The 19737-nt window shown below is 46.2% G+C and overlaps 2 long non-coding RNA genes across 2 annotated transcripts; both read right to left on the reverse strand.

Annotated features, from left to right (window-relative positions):
• Window positions 1–4618: 4618 nt before the first annotated feature.
• On the reverse strand, window positions 4619–8166 carry LOC146206832 (uncharacterized). The gene is made up of 2 exons (XR_014704527.1): window positions 7506–8166; window positions 4619–6945 (listed from the first exon to the last, which is right to left on the reverse strand). It is a non-coding gene; the product is annotated as an uncharacterized LOC146206832 (long non-coding RNA).
• A 2626-nt stretch (window positions 8167–10792) lies between these two features.
• LOC146206833 (uncharacterized) lies at window positions 10793–16187 on the reverse strand. The gene is made up of 2 exons (XR_014704528.1): window positions 15589–16187; window positions 10793–14882 (listed from the first exon to the last, which is right to left on the reverse strand). It is a non-coding gene; the product is annotated as an uncharacterized LOC146206833 (long non-coding RNA).
• Window positions 16188–19737: the final 3550 nt, after the last annotated feature.

The raw sequence follows: 19737 nt of genomic DNA on the forward strand, positions 1-19737 counted from the left end.
CTTCAGGAAGAACGTTAGTCAAGTAGTGACTAACGTTCTTCCTGAAGGAACACCAACCGGAACGACGCCCCTTTTTATACTGGTATTTCGAGGTGATTAAAGTTTACCACTGCTACTAAATAGTGGTGTCGAAGTCGAGGACAACGATAAAAATGACAGCTAGATTCCATTCGACTACGCACTCGACCGGAGACGAGTTTGTCGCATCCCATGTGTTGCGCTAGTTGCGCTGTACACCTTACTTCCGGAGGATCCAAAGGCAGTGACTCTCGTAAATTTCGGGAAATGCAAGTAAGTACTTGACTTGCGACATACTGCAGGCATGTTCCATCGACAAGAGCGGGCTGACACGCATTGCAGAACTGGCGTCGCAGAATCCACAGGTCGGAGATGGTGCTATCTGTAACTAAGAGAACGCATGGGAATATCACAGCATGCTGCTTGACGAACAGCAGTACGCGAGGCCGAAGCTCAAGGAGTATTATAGTAAGTGGAAAGGAACACGTACGGCCACACGGCTACGATATTCAAACTACAATGCCAAGAAACCCGTCCGCCACCATCGCCACAGCCATGTCCGGCTTGCGAGCGATCACGGAGCCGGCGACACTGGCGACCAGCTATCGACCTATCGCTTGAAACGGCGACGAGAAACAGCAGACATTTTACAAACAAAACAAAACAAGGCTACGTCACATTCGGCAAGTTATTCCTCCTCACTTCTTTCAGCTGGCGCATGCGCAGAAGCGACGGAGCATTCCAATAAAGGTCTGGGGCCCGATCCTCGACATTCGCCTTTTCGGCCATGTTGTGACGTACCCGTGACGTGAAAATTGAGGCGGCGCGAAAACGCGTATAAACAGAAATTGATGACGAAATTTAAAAAACAAGAAAAAAAGTTACAAAAATAACGCCGTCGTCTGCTACTTGGCGCCGGTTACAAAAATGCCAACGCTGCGATGCCAAGAAGCTGAAGGGTCGGTGCGAACAGTGTTTACGCTGCATATACGCGTCGCGCGGCAGGGCAAGGCTGAGGAGATAGTGAGATACTTACGTATACGTTGCGGCTGTACTGTACTATTAGTTACGGTCGTTGCGACCACAGTGCATCATAGTACACACGCTGTCGGATGTCCAGCAGCAGCTAGGCTGAACGAACGGCGGTACTCGACGCAAACCCCACAAACAGCCGGTCGTCAAGTGTGAGCGATGCCTCACTTGAGATGCCTGCATGTGGCTATAGCTGTGCGTGTTTCATTTATGGACTTAGTCGCGCAGAGAAATCGGCTAGTATCAGGATTAAAGAATTTGTTTACGAATACTGAGAATTGGAAGCGCCCAACAGATTTTCGGGCTGCAGTTGCCTCTAGAGAAGAGACGCACCTGTCCGACGACAACGCTGGCCCTCTCAGGGTATCACTGTCGTTGGAAACTGCCTGCGGCAGCCCACCGTTTCCATCATGTTAGCAAGTCTGCTACGGCCGGGTATACGTACGTGTCGGCTTCAGTGGCGTAGCGTGCGGATATCGGCCCGGTGGAGCGGCGTAGTGAAAACACGCATAGTGGAGAGCTCGATTAGGCCATATATCTGGCGATCTTAGCATGCGCTGACATGGGACCACCTTTAGCGTGTTAATTCCATCGAAATGCGATCGTCGTAGCTGGGCTACGCACATATATTGCGGGTCAGAGAGCCGATCGGCGTCTATAATCATTACTGAGCCATCGCGGCGGGGACGTTTTCACGCAGCCGCAAAAATAAGCAGATAAGATTTTCTGGCAGCAATGTAAATGCAATAAAAAGTGTATCCAGATGCCCACTGGCAGCAACAGGTTAGCTTTCACGCTGATATGGCATTTAATGTGCCCTGAATTAGACATAGCACGCTGTATGCACATTTCACCGCATGCAGAGTGTGTCACTATGTTGTGGCAGATGTATTAATTACCTCGTTAAAATAAAAAAAAACTGTCGGCATTATTCTTCTTGGTTTCTGAGCATGCTGCGTAAAAACATTTTATAAAAGTAGCAACACTGCTCGTCTGATGCAGGTACACATCACACCACAATGTCACAAGAGAAACAAAATTTGTCAGGTACAGCCTAGTTCCTTGCTACTGTTTACGAGTTTTGCACTTACAATAGCATCCGGCACTTTCTTTCAGTGCAGCAAGATTCCTCAGAGGAGAGAAGGGTGATGAGGTCGGCTAGAGAAATGCCTTCACATATACTATTTGACGATCGGGAAGTGAAGGAACAGACATGAAGAGTGAATATGATATATGATGCCTAATTACAATGAGCTAGATGCAGTATGGAAACCATTTTCTTGAAGCAATTGTCAATTGAATGTAGCATTCATGCACACATTAACCAGTGCACATGCTACACAAAGCCCGAACCTGTCTCTGAGTGAAGCAAGGGAGCCAAAGGGGAAAACAAGCGTGACTTTAAGGACACCGTGAGTAAAAAGTAACAGCAACAAAAAAGAAAAACAGAAGCATGCACGGGGACAATATTAGACAAAAAGAGGCATGAATTGCAAGGCTGATGTGGCCTGCAGCACATTAGGGTGGTGTTCTGGATTTTTTGGCAAAGGTTCATTAATGCCAGGTGATAATACTGTATGATTTGTATTGGCTTTGCCATCCCCTGTGTGCTCTTCCAGCAATGCATAATGTCCAACGTGCAACTGTCTAACATCCACTCTCTACACTCTGACTCAAAAACATGCTCAAATGAACCTCACCTGAATACGGGCATAAATATGGGAATAAAGCATGAAATTTACTTTTTCGACATTCTGATTGCATATCATTGGAAAACTAAACGTGAGTTAAATGAGCGTATGATTTGCAGCTAGTGTGTCTTGTATGCATGGTTTTTCCAACAGGTTGCAGTATAGCTTCTGTCCTTTTGGCAAAACATGCACACTTTAAGAGACCTGCTACTCACGTAACACATTCCCTGTAGCTTTAAAAAGCTCGTCGTTGACTAACAATTGGTGTATCATTTGCTTTCGGTACTTTTTGGCATTTTTTTTTTACATGCACCTGAAATGAAGCCTTGCTTATAAGAAAACTGAAAATTACAATATACAAAACAATACAAAATTTATTTACAGCACTGCACACTCTACAATACACAGCCTAAAATGAAAGGCTGTCACACATTCAAGTAATTAGAGTATTGTTGTACTTGTACAGCTCATCGCCATATCTGAAAGGTGGCACGGCCTTGGAGACCAAAGAAGAGAAATTAGTTATACAAAGCAAGGGAACACAAGATAGGGTCAAAAACCCATTCTCCAAGTGTTTGGCCCAAGATAGCACCAGCAAAGCAAGCACCCACTGTTTTACCAATGAGTACCCAACACCACTGAGGATTAGTCCCCAAATGCTCAAACCACTAGGCTGCAACTACAGTCAAGGGATGCTATGCGTTCCGCAGTATTACCAGTATCAAAGATTATGGAACTCAACGTCATTTAAATGGTAGTCGGCACCTGGGACAGTGCAAGTATTCCCTGATTCTGTTATGGACAGGGCAAAGGTAGTTATAGTGTGTGTAACAATGATTTTATCTGTGCATAAATGCCTGCCACACCTAGAATGTTCCCTTTATGCAGTATACCAAAAAGCAGAAATGTTTGTCTCAGGAAGACAAGCCTTAAGCATTATTTCAGCAAGTCACTCAATGTGACGGCTATCAGGCAAACCAGCACAGCACTTGAAAACTTCATGCTCTAAAAACAATTGTGGGGACACGCAAGCTCAGCATTTACCGCTATGACACAACAGCTTTTATGGCTCCTGTCTGCAGACTCTCATTCATGTGAATCGACTTTGCTACTGCTAACAACTAGTATTTATTCTATGATACATATCAGTAGCGTATACCTGTAAGTTATCCAATTATGTGGAAGACCACTTGTCTAGATACCTATAAAGCCCACTCTAACCAAGCTGTACGGATGCGGTTCCATGGCCTAAGGGTTGCCTGTCTTATTACCCAAAGATCCTGCAAGGTTTATCACCTCACACATTCATCTCAAAGGTGAAGCCAGAGACATCACATTGAGTACTCGGCCATGTCACCTGTCTGAAATGTGCCCAAGATTTTCCACTCACAACATCACGTTTTGTGCAGAAAAGAGGCTTTAACGTTACTGCATCAAAAAAAAAGAGCAAGAAGCCAATAGCTGAACGTCTACGCTACATTAGGATCTGCTGGCTCGCAAGACATTTGACCACAGTGCCAACAGCCAAGTTATAGATGCAGCTGTGGCAGAGGCTGTACCACAGAAACAACAGATGAATGTGGTCAAGATAAAATGAAATCGCTTTGTTCACAAATTCTTCAATACATCATGAAAAAGAATGGCTCACTTATGGATAGTATGACGTCTACTGTGTTCAATAGGATTGCACCTTCAGGAAGTTACCTTTTGAATGCAATCTTAAGAATATATTGTGGTGTTCAATTTAGGCTGTACACATAGCAGACGTGCAAAATATGGAACACATTCTGAGGGTTAAATGCAGAGAGGATTGCTGAAGCTGATATAATAGGAAAGCATAGGGATACTAGATAACGTAGAAAACGCATGTGACAATAGGATAGGTGTAAGTGAAACTAGTGCAGCTGTCACTTATGAGAGCAAAAAGTTATACAACTCAGTACAAGCACAATGGTACAAAATGTTGAAAAGCGATGATGAAACACAAGTTTCCTTGAAAGTGCTTCTACATAAATGAAATGAAAGTGATTGGCATAAAATTTATGCCCCTTCCTTAAAATTCTCAATTTAAAGCTCACAAAGAACAATGAAGATAAGGCTACAAAAGCAACTAACAGAAAAAAAAAATAATGAAGCAGTTATACACAGCTGCAATCATTCGATAAACATCTCAAGTGATGAAGCCATGCTTCAGTGGCTTAGAGCATGAATATGTGAGCTTTACCAACCCTCTTTTAACATATGTGAGTGCCGGAGGGCATGTGGCAGCAGCAAGAATGTGTCAAGAAGCAACTGGCCCAGATAGCAGCCTCATCATAGGGGTATGGAAGGTCTACACACAACGCTATCATGGAGGGAGATATTTTATGGAACAAGATATGTAGCAATGTACAAAAGGAGCAAAGCATTTTGTAGAGCTGCAGTCAAAAATTTATGAAGGACAATCTTATCAAAAAGTTTTTATTTCATTCCTGCGCTTGTGCATCATTATTGTGACTATGGGTTATATAGTGTAACATGAAATGTCAAGCAATTTATCTCGTACACAAATGAATGCATTCTTTCCCCTGCGAAGCCACCTTCAAGAACTTTTGCCAGTGGGTGCACATGCACATCAATATCACCTAGTTACAAAACAGAGAAGTCAATAGTTGCCTTTGTGAAAAAAGTGAAGAATACAAAAATGTTCATTGATAGCCGAGCCACACAAATGATGCAGAGGTTAAACAGGTTATCTGGGATCTTGATTAACATGACTAAAAAGCATCTGTAATTGCAGTGCAAAGTGAAAATGGCAAATTTTGCAAAAGTGGAATCTAAAATTGCCAAAATGGGTTGACAAGTTGGCGGGGCCCTCATTTTTCGTGCATACAACAATGAAAGACAATGACCACCAAATAGATGTACAAATTATCCTTGGGAAAACTAGTTGATTGCTGTTCATCTACATTCAGCATATGAAGGAAGCAATAGAAAACAAGCATAAAGGCAACCAAATACAAAGAAGCACAGCTCGCTTCACTCTGCAGTTTGTGGAAAAACACAGTGGGCACCTCACGTTTCACCCTAGTAGCACACAAGATAGGTGTAACGAAATGGACTCTGCTACGGTAAACGACTGCAGACACATCCACCAGGGTACACGTATGTCAAATATTCTCACTGAAGTAGTATGTCGCAGACTGCTTGCTTGCCACAAACACCAAAGTGAATTGTGAACTATATGTGCACGCAAGTCCTACTCAGAATGGCACTTCTGGAGGTAGAAGGAGAACGTTTTTGTACCTTCCTGCATTTCATTGACATGAAGCACTTGATAAAATGCACACTGAGTTTAAGCACAACACAAAAAAGCAAAGTAAGCAACAAAGAATGACAGCTCTCAGCGAGGGCCACAGCACTTGTAGAATACACTCAGTATGTCTACAGATGGTAGACAAAAAATTATAGCACCAAAGAAAGGTTTGGTTTGTGGGGTTTAACGTCCCAAAGTGACTCAGGCTATGAGAGATACCGTAGTGGAGGGCTCCAGAAATTTCAACCACCTGGGGTTCTTTAATGTACACTAATATCGCACAGCACACGGGCGCCTTGCTTTTCGCCTCCATCGAAAAGCAGCCGCCGCCCGCGTTTTTGGGAACAGTAGTCGAGCGCCGTAACCACTGCGCCACCCCAAAGCTGAACTTGGTTCTTGCACATGCTATCAACAAAATGTACACCAAAGAGATGGTTATATCCCAAAACCACAGAAAAAATTAAGACTTGGACGGCTTTTCAGCAGTACGCTATCAAACATGAAGCAGTAAGAATGTGCACATTGATCACTTGTGGCATATATCAAAATCATGACAGCGAGTGAAAATCTCAAGTGCAGGTGATCAAGTTGTTCTTGTACAAGTTAATATAAATGTTGCATGTCCTCTTCCTTGTACTTGTTGATGTTCCTGCTGCGATTACCATTTGCAGGTGGCGTCAATGTCACGTGATCTGCACACACTACAAGCTGTAACGATCTTCAAAAAGAGCTGTCCATCTGCATAGCACTTCACATCTGATGTGGCCGTCCAGGGACAAGGCGTGGCCTCCCAGATTATACAAGCCTAGCAGAGAGGTTAATGATGTTGAATATGGCCCCAGGACTTCTCACCACATGATGACTCAGATCGGAAGTGCTGCAACGGCTGCACAAGGTCCACACGATCACCTGCAAATGTTTAGTGCCTAAATTATATGCAAATAAAATATCAAACACGCATGGCACAGGAACATTCAAAATCATCAATGCTGCAAGCTAAGCTGCGGTAAAGTGTAATCTATGAATGCAAGAAATGGTCAGTGCAATACCTAAGTGAACCATTTCCGTAACAGGTAAAGACGGGTTAGTGGCGGAAATTGTAGTGCGAAGGTTAACTTTTTCTATTTTGCAACTAAAGGAACGACTTATATCAGGCGATTTCACATGTCTTTCCTTTCTCGGTCGTCGAAACCATTAGCCAAGAAATCTTGACAACTACGAGCACACTCAGGATTTTTTTTTTTTTTTTTTTTTAGTTCGTGCAGTGTAGAGAAGTTGAAGAAAATTATAATGCGTCGTAGAAATAGGCAGCTAAAAGCAACGCAAAGTGCTGATTAAAAATATCGGATTCGCCGCATGCGTCCTGTAAGTATTCCTTTAATCTTCAGTCATTTCCCGCCTGTGTACAACTTGAATGCGAATGACGCTGTATGAACAGTCACCTTTGCAGGTTTTCCTATTGCGCTTACCTCTGTGATGCTCGACGTGCTGCAGCATTTCCAGCAGATTGACTGCGTTGCCTTGCTGGTCGACACCCATCGAGAAGCCCGACACATTCCAGGAGCTCGTTGCTCGGCCGAACGAATACATTTCGTGCCATCCTACATCAGAGGCGTTCACCACTGCCGATTCCACCCGAAACACCAGTAGCTCAACAGTTCAACACTCCGAGCGCAGGGCAATTCTCGCCTCGGAGCTTGCAAAGCCGCCACACTACACTCCTCAGATCTAACTGTACTGACGAGCTATCTTTCAAGACAATTTGACAGCATTGCTGTGCTGCAGCAAATCCTCGATCACTACTTGCAGACGACGAACGGCACGAAGACCACTCGTAAGCGTACCTCCCTCCATGGCCGCCGCCATTGCTGGGTTATTATAACCGCGCAGACCAATAATTTCTTACCATGGGGAAGAAAGGGTTTGAAATAAGAAAGCAGGTAGCGCCGTCACGCGGCCGCACGCTTCTGCCCCCATTAGAGATTGTCTCAAACGTCCTTTATTTCATACGCGCTCATAATTTGCCTTTCTATTCCGTTTAATAAGCCATACAAGGTGTATATAAAGTTATCCTTTTACTTTTAATAACAAGCTAAGAAACTACGGTAGGCTAACGGCTGCATAAATCAGCTTGCCTGTCGCCATAGTCTCATTAGCATAATTCGGGCACCTCGCCACTCGGCGAAATTATGGCGGCCAAACGTCAGCATTTTCGGTAATGGCGGCACGTCAGTTACGTCATGACGCGTCAATTTGACGTAATCCAAATATGCTTGCGTATCACGTGTTTCACGTGACATAGCTCCAGCCAATCAAATTTGAGCATCCGCTCCTTCCCAGTATGCAATTATTTTTCATCACATTGGTTAATCGAGCGTAAGTGTTCTCCAAACCACCATCAGTAACTTTGCTTCCACTCCAAAATCATTCGTATTTGTCATCCAGGCAACAAGGATAGCTCCGGTTGAAATCAATTTTCACGGCTACGTCATTTTGACGTAACCGCTAAAAGTGCTTGCCTCAACTGATGGTTTCGCGCCACAAGTTTGAAGCACGTGACTCTTTTCTGAGCCAATCAGAAAGACAATATGGCGCCGCCAGGGGAAGGCGAATATCGAGGATCGGGCTGGGGCCCGATCCTCGATATTCGCCTTTTCGGCCATGTTGTGACGTACCCGTGACGTAAATATTGGGGCGGCGCTAAAACGCGTATAAACAGAAATTGATGACGAAATTTAAAAAACAAGGAAAAAAGTTACAAAAAATAACGCCGTCGTCTGCTACTTGGCGCCGATTACAAAAATGCCAACGCTGCGATGCCAAGAAGCTGAAGGGTCGGTGCGAACAGTGTTTACGCTGCATACACGCGTCGCGCGGCAGGGCAAGGCTGAGGAGATAGTGAGATACTTACGTATACATTGCGGCTGTACTGTACTATTATAGTAACGGTAGTTGCGACCACAGTGCATCATAGTACACACGCTGTCGGACGTCCACCAGCAGCTAGGCTGAGCGAACGGCGGTACTCGACGCAAACCCCACAAACAGCCGGTCGTCAAGTGTGAGCGATGCCTCACTTGAGATGCCTGCATGTTGCTAGCTGTCCGTGTTTCATTTATGGACTTAGTCGCGCAGAGAAATCGGCGAGTATCAGGATTAAAGAATTTGTTTACGAATACTGAGAATTGGAAGCGCCCAACAGATTTTCGGGCTGCAGTTGCCTCTAGAGAAGAAACGCACCTATCTGACGACAACGCTGGCCTTCTCAGGGTATCACTGTCGTTGGAAACTGCCTGCGGCAGCCCACCGTTTCCATCATGTTAGCAAGTCTGCTACGGCCGGGTATACGTGTCGGCTTCTGTGGCGTAGCGTGCGGATATCGGCCCGACTGGAGCGGCGTAGTGAAAACACACATAGTGGAGAGCTCGATTAGGCCATATATCTGGCGATCTTAGCATGCGCTGACATCGGACCACCTTTAGCGTGTTAATTCCATCGAAATGCGATCGTCGTAGCTGGGCTACGCACATATTGCGGGTCAGAGAGCCGAGCGTCTATAATCATTACTGAGCCATCGCGGCGGGGACGTTTTCACGCAGCCGCAAAAATAAGCAGATAAGATTTTCTGGCAGCAATGAAAATGCAATGAAAAGTGTATCCAGATGCCCACTGGCAGCAACAGGTTAGCTTTCACGCTGATGGCATTTAATGTGCCCTGAATTAGACATAGCACGCTGTATGCACATTTCACCGCATGCAGAGTGTGTCACTCTGTTGTGGCAGATGCCTCGTTAAAATAATAATAATAAAAAAAAAAAGCTGTCGGTATTATTTTGCTTGGTTTCTGAGCATGTTGCATAAAAGCATTTTATAAAAGTAGCAACACTGCTCGTCTGATGCAGGTGCACATCACACCACAATGTCACAAGAGAAACAAAATTTGTCAGGTACAGCCTAGTTCCTTTGCTACTGTTTACCAGTTTTGCACTTGCAATAGCATCCGGCACTTTCTTTCAGTGCAGCATGATTCCTCAGAGGAGAGAAGGGTGATGAGGTCGGCTAGAGATATGCCTTCACATATACTATTTGACGATCAGGAAGTGAAGGAACAGACATGAAGAGTGAATATGATATATGATGCCTAATTACAATGAGCTAGATGCAGTACGGAAACCATTTTCTTGAAGCAATTGTCAACTGAATGTAGCATTTATGCACACATTAACCAGTGCACATGCTATATACACAAAGCCCGAACCTGTCTCTGGGTGAAGCAAGGGAGCCAAAGGGGAAAGCAAGCGTGACTTTAAAGACACCGTAAGTAAAAAGTAACAGCAACAAAAAAGAAAAACAGAAGCATGCACAGGAACAATATTCGACAAAAAGAGGCATGAATTGCAAGGCCTGCAGCAATGTGGCCTGCAGCACATCAGGGTGGTGTTCTGGATTTTTTGGCAAAGGTTCATTAATGCCAGGTGATAATACTGTATGATTTGTATTGGCTGTGCCATCCCCTGTGTGCTCTTCCAGCAATGCATAATGTCCAACGTGCAACTGTCTAACATCCACTCTCTACACTCTGACTCAAAAACATGCTCAAATGAACCTCACCTGAATACGGGCATAAATATGGGAATAAAGCATGAAATTTACTTTTTCGACATTCTGATTGCATATCATTGGAAAACTAAACGTGATTTAAATGAGCGTATGATTTGCAGCTAGTGCGTCTTGTATGCATGGTTCTTCCAACAGGTTGCAGTATAGCTTCTGTCCTTTATTTTGGTAAAACATGCACACTTTAAGAGACCTGCTACTCACGTAACACATTCCCTGTAGCTTTAAACAGCTCGTCGTTGACTAACAATTGGTGTATCATTTGCTTTCGGTACTTTTTGGCATTTTTTTTTACATGCACCTGACATGAAGCCTTGCTTATAAGAAAACTGAAAACTGAAAATTACAATATACAAAACAATACAAAATTTATTTACAGCACTGCACACTCTACAATACACAGCCTAAAATGAAAGGCTGTCACACATTCAAGTAATTACAGTATTGTTGTACTTGTACAGCTCATCGCCATATCTGAAAGGTGGCACGGCCTTGGAGACCAAAGAAGAGAAATTAGTTATACAAAGCAAGGGAACACAAGATAGGGTCAAAAACCCATTCTCCAAGTGTTTGGCCCAAGATAACCCCAACACCAGCAAAGCAAGCACCCACTGTTTTACCAATGAGTACCCAACACCACTGAGGATTGGTCCCCAAATGCTCAAACCACTAGGCTGCAACTACAGTCAAGGGATGCTATGCGTTCCGCAGTATTACCAGTATCAAAGATTATGGAACTCAACGTCATTTAAATGGTAGTCGGCACCTGGGACAGAGCAAGTATTCCCTGATTCTGTTATGGACAGGGCAAAGGTAGTTATAGTGTGTGTAAGAATGATTTTATCTGTGCATAAATGCCTGCCACACCTAGAATGTTCCCTTTATGCAGTCTACCAAAAAGGAGAAATGTTTGTCTCAGGAAGACAAGCCTTAAGCATTATTTCAGCAAGTCACTCAATGTGACGGCTATCAGGCAAACCAGCACAGCACTTGAAAACTTCATGCTCTAAAAACAATTTTGGGGACACGCAAGCTCAGCATTTACCGCTATGACACAACAGCTTTTATGGCTTCTGTCTGCAGACTCTCATTCATGTGAATCGACTTTGCTACTGCTAACATCTAGTATTTATTCTATGATACATATCAGTAGCATATACCTGTAAGTTATCCAATTATGTGGAAGACCACTTGTCTAGATACCTATAAAGCCCACTCTAACCAAGCAGTATGGATGCGTTTCCATGGCCTAAGGGTTGCCTGTCTTATTACCCAAAGATCCTGCAAGGTTTATCACTTCACACATTCATCTCAAAGGTAAAGCCAGAGACATCACACTGAGTACTCGGCCATGTCACCTGTCTGAAATGTGCCCAAGATTTTCCACTCACAACGTCGCGTTTTGTGCAGAAAAGAGGCTTTAACGTTGCTGCATCAAAAAAAAAAAAGCAAGAAGCCAATAGCTGAACATCTACGCTACATTAGGCTCTGCTGGCTCGCAAGACATTTGACCACAGTGTCAACAGCCGAGTTATAGATGCAGCTGTGGCAGAGGCTGTACCACAGAAACAACAGATGAATGTGGTCAAGATAAAATGAAATCGCTTTGTTCACAAATTCTTCAATACATCATGAAAAAGAATGGCTCACTTATGGATAGTATGACATCTACTGTGTTCAATAGAATTGTACCTTCAGGAAGTTATCTTTTAAATGCAATCTTAAGAATATATTGTGGTGTTCAATTTAGGCTGTACACATAGCAGACGTGCAAAATATGCAACACATTCCGAGGGTTAAATGCAGAGAGGATTGCTGAAGCTGATATAATAGGAAAGCATAGGGATACTAGATAACATAGAAAACACATGCGACAATAGGATAGGTGTAAGTGAAACTAGCGCAGCTGTCACTTATGAGAGCAAAAAGTTATACAACTCAGTACTAGCACAATGGTACAAAATGTTGAAAAGTGATGATGAAACACAAGTTTCCTTGAAAGTGCTTCTACATAAATGAAATGAAAGTGATTGGCATAAAATTTGTGCCCCTTCCTTAAAATTCTCTATTTAAAGCTCACAAAGAACAATGAAGGCTACGAAAGCAACTAACAGAAAAAAAGTAATGAAGCAGTTATACACAGCTGCAATCATTCGATAAACATCTCGAGTGATGAAGCCAGTCTCCAGTGGCTTAGAGCATGAATATGTGAGCTTTACCAACCCTCTTTTAACATATGTGAGTGCCGGAGGGCATGTGGCAGCAGCAAGAATGTGTCAAGAAGCAAATGGCCCAGATAGCAGCCTCATAATAGAGGTATGGAAGGACTACACACAACGCTATCATGGAGGGAGGTATTTTATGGAACAAGATATGTAGCAATGCACAAAAGGAGCAAAGCATTTTGTAGAGCTGCAGTCAAAAATTTATGAAGGACAATCTTATCAAAAAGTTTTTATTTCACTCCTGCGCTTGTGCATCATTATTGTGACTATGAGTTATATAGTGAAACATGAAATGTCAAGCAATTTATCCCGTACACAAATGAATGCATTCTTTCCCCTGCGAAGCCACCTTCAAGAACTTTTGCCAGTGGGTGCACATGCACATCAACATCACCTAGTTACAAAACAGAGAAGTCAATAGTTGCCTTTGTGAAAAAACTGAAGAATACAAAAATGTTCATTGATCGCCGAGCCACACAAATGATGCAGAGGTTAAACAGGTTATCTGGGATCTTGATTAACATCACTACAAAGCATCAGTAATTGCAGTGCAAAATGAAACTGGCAAATTTTGCAAAAGTGGAATCTAAAATTGCCAAAATGGGTTGACAAGTTGGCGGGGGCCTCATTTTCCGTGCATACAACAATGAAAGACAATGACCACCAAATAGATGCACAAATTATCCTTGGGAAAACTAGTTGATTGCTGTTCATCTACATTCAGCATATGAAGGAAGCAATAGAAAACAAGCATAAAGGCAACCAAATACAAAGAAACACAGCTCGCTTCACTCTGCAGTTTGTGGAAAAACACAGTGGGCACCTCACATTTCACCCTAGTAGCACACAAGATAGGTGTAACGAAATGGACTCTGCTATGGTAAACGACTGCAGACACATCCACCAGGGTGCACGTATGTCAAATATTCTCACTGAAGTAGTACATCGCAGGCTGCCTGCTTGCCACAAACACCAAAGTGAATTGTGAACTGTTGCTGCCCGCATGTCCTACTCAGAATGGCACTTCTGGAGGTAGAAGGAGAACGTTTTTGTACCTTCCTGTGTTTCATTGACATGAAGCACTTAATAAAATGCACACTGAGTTTAAGCAGAACACAAAAAAGCAAAGTATACAACAAAGAATGACAGCTCTCAGCAAGGGCCACAGCACTTGTAGAATACACTCAGTATGTCTACAGATGGTAGACAAAAAATTATAGCACCAAGGAAAGGTTTGGTTTGGTTTGTGGGGTTTAACGTCCCAAAGCGACTCAGACTATGAGAGACGTCGTAGTGGAAGGCTCCGGAAATTTCGACCACCTGGGGTTCTAACATCGCACTAATGTGCACTAACATCGCACAGCACATGGGCGCCTTGCTTTTCACCTCCATCGAAAAGCGGCCGCCGAGGCCGGGATTCGATCCCGCGTCTTTGGGAACAATAATCGAGCGCCGTAACCACTGCGCCACCCCAAAGCTGAACTTGGTTCTTGCACATGCTATCAACAAAATGTACACCAAAGAGATGGTTATATCTCAAAACCAAAGAAAAAATTAAGACTTGGACGGCTTTTCAGCAGTATGCTATCGAACATGAAGCAGTAAGAATGTGCACATTGATCACTTGTGGCATATATCAAAATCATGACAGCGAGTGAAAATCTCAAGTGCAGGTGATCAAGTTGTTCCTGTCCGAGTTAATATAAATGTTGCACGTCCCCTTCCTTGTACTTGTTGATGTTCCTGCTGCGATTACCATTTGCAGGTGGCGTCAATGTCATGTGATCTGCACACACTACAAGCTGTAACGATCTTCAAAAAGAGCTGTCCATCTGCATAGCACTTCACATCTGATGTGGCCGTCCAGGGACAAGGCGTGGCCTCCCAGATTATACAAGCCTAGCAGAGAGGTTAATGATGTTGAATATGGCCCCAGGACTTCTCGACCACATGATGACTCGGATTGGAAGTGCTGCAACGGCTGCACAAGGTCCACACGATCACCTGCAAATGTTTAGTGCCTAAATTATATGCAAATAAAATATCAAACACGCATGGCACAGGAACATTCAAAATCATCAAAGCTACAAGCTAGGCTGCGGTAAAGTGTAATCTATGAATGCAAGAAATGGTCAGTGCAAAACCTAAACCTAAGTGAACCATTTCCGTAACAGGTAAAGACGGCTTGGTGGCGGAAATTGTATTGTGGCTAACTTTTTCTTTCTTTTTTTGCAATTAAAGGAACGACTTATATCATATGTATCAGCAGCGCGAACACAATCAGAGGAAAAGAAGAATAAGAAGGACAGAGCGCTGAACTTGCAACTTCAGTTCGCGCTGCTGATACATATGGATCGTTACCAACTAGCCCGACAGATCGTGTTATGACTTATATCAGGCGATTTCACTTGTTTTTCCTTTCTCGGTCGTCGAAACCATTAACCAAGAAATCTTGACAACTACAAGCACACTCAGTTTTTTTTTTTTTTTTTTTAAGTTCGTGCAGTGTAGAGAAGTTGAAGAAAATTATAATGCGTCGTAGAAATATGCAGCTAAAAGCAACGCAAAGTGCTGATTAAAAATATCGGATTCGCCGCATGCGTCCTGTGAGTATTCCTTTAATCTTCAGTCATTTCCCGCCTGCGTACAACTTGAATGCGAATGACGCTGTATGAACAGTCACCTTTACAGGTTTTCTTATTGCACTTACCTCTGTGATGCTCGACGTGCTGCACCATTTCCAGCAGACTGACTGCGTTGCCTTGCTGGTCGACACCCATCGAGAAGCCCGACACATTCCGGGAGCTTGTCGCTCGGCCGAACGAATACATTTCGTGCCATCCAACATCAGAGGCGTTCACCACTGGCGATCACACCCGAAGCACCAGTAGCTCAACAGTTCAACATTCCGAGCGCAGGACAATTCTCGCCTCGGAGCTTGCAAAGCCGCCACACTACACTCCTCGTCAGATGACTGATCTGACTGTACTGACGAGCTATCTTTCAACAATGCTCCTCGATCACTACTTGCAGACGACGAACGGCACGAAGACCACTCATAAGCGTACAAGTTCTTTCTTTCCTCCATGTAAGCTATAGTGAACTAGAATATATATTCTAGTTCACTATAATGAAAGCGTACCTCCCTTCATGCCTCCCTCCATGGCCGCCGCCATTGCTGGGTTATCATAACCGCACAGACCAATGATTTCTTACCATGGGAAGAAAGGGTTTGAAATAAGAAAGCAGTTAGCGCCGTCACGCGGCCGCAAGCTTCTGCCCCCATTACAGATTGTCTCAAGCGTCCTTTATTTCATACGCGCTCATAATTTACCTTTCTATTGCGTTTAAAAGCCATGCAATGTGTATATAAAGTTATCCTTTTACTTTTAATAACAAGCTAAGAAACTACGGTAGGCTAACGGCTGCATAAATCAGCTTGCCTGTCGCCATAGTCTCATTAGCATAATTCGGGCACCTCGCCACTCGGCGAAATTATGGCGGCCAAACGTCAGCATTTTCGGTAATGGCGGCACATCAGTTACGTCATGACGCGTCAATTTGACGTAATCTAAATATGCTTGCGTATCACGTGTTTCACGTGACATAGCTCCAGCCAATCAAATTTGAGCATCCGCTCCTTCCCAGTATGCCATTATTTTCATCACATTGGTTAATCGAGCGTAAGTGTTCTCCAAACCACCATCAGTAACTTTGCTTCCACTCCAAAATCATTCGTATTTGTCATCCAGGCAACAAGGATAGCTCCGGTTGAAATCAATTTTCACGGCTACGTCATTTTGACGTACCCGCTAAAAGTGCTTGCCTCAACTGATGGTTTCGCGCCACAAGTTTGAAGCACGTGACTCTTTTCAGAGCCAATCAGAAAGACAATATGGCGCCGCCAGGGGAAGGCGAATATCGAGGATCGGGCCCCTGGTCTCTTTTTGCGATGACTGCTGCACCATCGGCCAGGGGGCGCTTCGTGTAACAGGTTGTTTGTTTGTTACCCTCGTGGGACGCACGCTGCGATCGTCTGCTACGATAGCCTGTGCGGGAGTTTGGAATGTGTGACGGGGTGACCGAGCTGTGCAGGGTCCCTGCTGCGTCTGTGCGAGACGGCGTTAAATGCTGAATTGCTGTGATATCGTGGAGGATGCAAGGCTATGCAGGGAAAAGTGATGTAGGCCTAAGCTAGCTCAGGTTCGGCGCAGCAACAGTGCTCCCTCATCCCGAACCGGTTCCTCCCCCCTCTGATTCCACCGGCTCTCCTGTTGTCCCGCGCGGTGATGGGGCGAAGCTCAAAGAGGCGAGAGCGCACGGACGCACAGATGGTGCAATGCGACGGCTGCCAGAGATGGGTCTACCTCGACGAGACCGACTTTGAGGATCTTCAGACAGCCAATGCAGCGGTCTCGTTTACTTGCAAGCTGTGTGTGCGGTTGGAGGCGCTCAGTACCAGGCTATGCGCGGCGGAGGAGGAGGTGAGGACACTTCGGCGAGACGCCGCACGGGCACCGCAGCAGGCAAGGGGGTTACCGCTCACACACGGGGATGGCGCTGCCGACTTGGCGCCCGACCAGGGACCCCAGGTGCGTGTCCTGCCTAAACCCTCGACCCAGCCCAGCGGGGAGCTACATGCAGTGGCCACGGACGGCCCTATCGTGGGCCATGCCCCTTTGACAGGGGGTGGTGATGAGCACATCCAGCAGGAGCAAGCGGCGAGCGACCACCAGTCGACAGCTGTTGACATGCTAAATAATAGCCTTTTGTGCACAGCGGGAAGTCCGGAGAACAACGCCCAGGCAAGGACACTGAGCACCCAAACTGATGCATGCCCGACGTCGCAGCAGACCACCGAGCGCTCGAAACTGCACGCAACCGGCACTGGGTCAGACGGCAGAAAGATGAAGGCTGGAGAAAGCGGGCCGAATATCGTTGCTACGGGTTGCATCACGCCAGCGGCGAGCAGCGGTGGTCTACCAGACACCACGAGATCATCTGCCGGCCAGCAGCCCAGGCCCCGAAGTAAACGGAGGGACAACACCTTGAACGAAGGCAGGTGTGCTGGTCAGAAGGTGCCCCGTAGGGGGGCGGGGGACGCCCTGGCCCCGACTTCACGGGAAATCTGTGTCATCGGGGACTCAAACGTCCCACGCCTGGCGCGAGCCCTTCGCCGCCAGCTGGGCACTCGAGATTGTGTGAAATGGCGCTACGTCCGACGGGCGACGGTGCACGATGCGCAGTGTTTGCTGCGTCGTTATCAGAGCCACGGGCGGCTGCGTGAGTCCCTGGTGGTGCTTCACGTTGGAGTGTTCGACATACTACAGGGTGTGGAGCCGGAGGTGGTGTGCAGTTCTATTCGTGACGATGTGTTCCCGTATGCGCCGAATTTGGTCATCTGTGCCCTTCCAGTGGTGTGTGCTGGGGATGTCGACCCAAGGCCGCGCGTTGCCCGGCTCAATGCCGAGCTGAAAACGTTGTGTTCATCTATAGGCGCCACATTCGTGGAGGCTGCAGGATTGCAGGGAGACCGAGGATTGGCGAGGGATGGTCTGCATTACCGTGCTGAAGCAGCCCGACAAGTGGCGAACAAATTGGTGGAGCTTGCGCAGCGTTTTTTAGGCGGAGAGAGCGGGGGACGGAAAACCCGCACGGAGCATCGCCTACAGGGGCACCAGACCACGGCGCAGAGCAAGCAAATACCCGTTTCTGGCCAGGCAGAACATGCTGGCATGAGCACCGAAAGCCTGTGCGCGCGCGGGCAGATGACAACGGGTGCCCTCGGAGAGGGGTGCACTCCCCTGGCCCTCGGAAAGGTGACCTCACCACCGCAGTTGTGCGCTCAGGGACGGGTGCCCTGGGTCCAGCCCACAAATCGGGACGGACCAGCATATCTGACACCACCTGCACCCCAGCTACCTTTTCCGCCAATGCCAGTGTGGCCCGATCCTCGGCTTTATGGACCTGGGCCGACACAGAGTGTGCTGCAGAACCAGTATTATCCGACGCTCGCCCATCAGTCCGGGTCCCAAGCCCACCAAATGGACGCCGGAATAGGCCGCGACCTCTACCACATAGTGGCCGAGATGGTCAGTCGCCACATGGCGCTACAGGTGCCCCGAAACGCCCTATAGGCCAGTACGAAGGAATGCACCCTCGGCGCCACCGCCGCCGCCAACATGGTCGGAAGAAAACTGAGGTGAATGTAGGGTTCCTGAATATGCACGGCGCGAGACAGCTGCGCAAGTGGGAGGAGCTATACAGGAACCTAGATGCAGAGAATGTATCATTGTTCGCGGTTGCTGAGACGCACCTACGCGATCTAGAGGCACCGCCGATCCATCCTCACTGGCACTGGATAGGGCGCAACCGCAGCGGAGAAGGCCGCAAAGGTGGCGGAATCGGCTTCCTATGTCGGCAAGGCACATCATGGCAAGAAATACCCTGTGAGTGTAGTGAGCATCTATGGATCAGCGGAGTCCTCATGGGTGTGCCACTTGTTGTGGGCGTCGTCTATCTGACAGTGACAGGCAGCTACCACGAAGGCAACGCCAGTGTCATGCAATGTGTCGCGACCGAGGTGAGACGCTGGGCGGGCTCCAAGGAAGTGCTGGTGATAGGGGACTTCAATGGACACATCCAGCCGCTAGACGGCTACCAAGATTTCAATGGCGAGCTCCTGCTGCAAACAGCCAATGCACTCTCCCTTGAGGTATTAAACCTCCGCCCGGACTGTGAAGGGGAGTTCACATGGTGTGCAAGGAGCAGCCGCAGTTGCATTGACTATGCCCTCGCGTCCGGCGACCTCTCCCGACGCGTGCACCGAATCCATATTGACGAGGAGGGCACCTTCAGT

The sequence above is a fragment of the Amblyomma maculatum genome, chromosome 1 (assembly GCF_055883805.1).
Source record: "Amblyomma maculatum isolate TAMU_Amacu chromosome 1, ASM5588380v1, whole genome shotgun sequence".
In the NCBI taxonomy this organism is placed as follows: domain Eukaryota; kingdom Metazoa; phylum Arthropoda; class Arachnida; order Ixodida; family Ixodidae; genus Amblyomma; species Amblyomma maculatum.